A 2,500-nucleotide genomic window follows, 5' to 3' on the forward strand; every position below is an offset into this window, starting at 1 on the left:
TAGGGTGGCACAGAACTCCCTCGGAATGGGAAAAGGGGTCATTTTCGTGTTGCCACATTGCATAGGAACGCCATGAAACTTCCAGAGGCATTTGCAGCAGAAAGGCACGTGCACTCAAAAATTTTAATATTTTTCACGCATAGACCCCGTCAAACGCTAGAAGTTGGCGGGGATGTCTCTCTTGTGGCTCACGGGGCTGTTAGGGTCGCACAGAAATGCCTCGGAATGGGAAAACGGGTCATTTTTGTGTGGCCACATTGCATAGGAACGGCATGAAACTTCCAGAGGCATTTGCAGCAGGAATGCATGTGCACTCAAAAACGTCTATATTTTTCACGGATAGACCCCGTGAAACGCTATAAATTGGCGGGGATGTCTCTCTTGTGGCTCACGGGCGCTGTTAGTTAGGGTCGCACAGAAATCCCTCGGAATGGGAAAAGGGGTCATTTTCGTGTTGCCACATTGCGTACGAACGGCATGAAACTTCCAGAGGCATCTGCAGCAGAAATGCATGTGCACTCAAAAACGTCTATATTTTTCACGGATAGACCCCGTGAAACGCTAGAAATTGGCGGGGATGTGTCTCTTGTGGCTCACGGGGCTGTTAGGGTCGCACAGAAATCCCTCGGAATGGGAAAACGGGTCATTTTCGTGTTGCCACAATTGGCATACGAACGGCATGAAACTTCCAGAGGCATTTGCAGCAGAAATGCATGTGCACTCAAAAACGTGAATATTTTTTCACGGATAGACCCCGTCAAACGCTCGAATTTGGCGGGGATGTTTCTCTTGTGGGTCACGGGGCTGTTCGGCTCGCACAGAACTCCCTTGGTCCACCTGATTCGTGCATACAGGCAGCAACTAAAACTCTGTAAACCTGCTGTGAGGACATCTAAACAGTGGACCAGTGAGGCTGTGGAAGATTTGCGGGCGTGCTTAGACTGTACTGACTGGGATATGTTCACGACTGCTACCAATAGTCTGGATGAACTCACAGAGGCTGTGTACATCAGCTTCTGTGAGGACTGCTGTATCCCAACACGTACCAGGGTGAACTTTAACAACAACAAGCCCTGGTTCTCAGCAAAGCTCAAAAGGTTGAGGTTGGAGAAGGAGGAAGCGTTTAGGAGTGGGGATAGAGACAGATTCAAGGAGTCGAAGAACAGGTTTAGCAAAGCGGTGAGAGAGGCTAAACGACTGTACTCAGAGACACTAAAACACCAGTTCTCTACTAACGACGCTGCTTCTGTCTGCCAAAGGGCTCAGGCACATCACCAACTACAAACCCAGAGCGCCCCACACCACTAACGACTCCCGCCTAGCCAACGACCTGAACGAGTTCTACCGTAGATTTGAAAGACAATTGGACTGTCCTGAACCACCCCTTCCCACCCAAGAGGCCCCATCCCCCACCCATACTACAGAAACGACTCTCTCCTTTCAGGAGGGAGAAGTTAATGGGCTTTTCAAGAGGCAGAATCCACGCAAAGCAGCCGGGCCGGACTCTGTCTCTCCAGCCACCCTCAGGCACTGCGCTGACCAGCTGTCTCCGGTGTTCACCAACATCTTTAACACCTCCCTGGAGACATGCCATGTACCAGCCTGTCTCAAGTCCTCCACCATCATCGCTGTGCCCAAAAAGCTAAGGCCAACAGGACTAAATGATTACAGACCGGTCGCCCTTACATCTGTGGTAATGAAGTCTTTTGAGCGCCTGCTCCTGGCACACCTCAAAGCCATCACAGACCCTCTCCTGGACCCCCTTCAGTTTGCCTACAGAGCCAACAGGTCTGTGGACGACGCAGTTAACATGGCCCTCCACTTCACCCTACAGCATGTGGACGCCCCAGCATCCTACGCCAGGATCCTGTTTGTGGACTTCAGCTCTGCCTTCAACACCATCATCCCTGCCCTGCTTCAGGACAAGCTCTTCCAGCTGAACGTGCCCTACTCCACCTGCAGGTGGATCACAGACTTCCTCTCTGACAGGAAGCAGTGCGTTAAGCCGGGAACAGAAGTCTCTGACTCCAGGTCCATCAGCACGGGAACTCCTCAGGGCTGCGTCCTTTGCCCACTGCTCTTCTCCCTGTATACCAACAGCTGCGCCTCCAATCATCTGTCCGTCAAACTCTTGAAGTTTGTCGGACGACACCACCCTCATTGGGCTGATCTCTGGTGGGGATGAGTCTGACTATAGGTGGGAAGCTGACAACCTGGTGACCTGGTGTAGCCAGAACAACTTAGAGCTAAATGCTCTAAGGACAGTTGAGATGGTTGTGGACTTCAGGAAGAATACAGCCCCACTCACCGCCATCACCCTGTTAGACTCCGCAGTCAAAATTGTGGAGTCCTTCCGCTTCCTGGGCACTATTCTCTGCCGGGACCTCAAGTGGGAACTGAACATCAGCTCCCTCGCCAAGAGAGCTCAACAGAGGATGTACTTTCGACGGCAGCTGAAGAAATGCAACCTGCCAAAGACAATGATGGTGCAATTCTATAC

Source organism: Petromyzon marinus, unplaced genomic scaffold (assembly GCF_048934315.1).
Source record: "Petromyzon marinus isolate PM22_M1 ecotype Great Lakes invasive population unplaced genomic scaffold, UKy_Petmar_22M1.pri1.0 PM_G_Scaffold_6, whole genome shotgun sequence".
NCBI classification, from domain to species: Eukaryota; Metazoa; Chordata; class Hyperoartia; order Petromyzontiformes; family Petromyzontidae; genus Petromyzon; species Petromyzon marinus.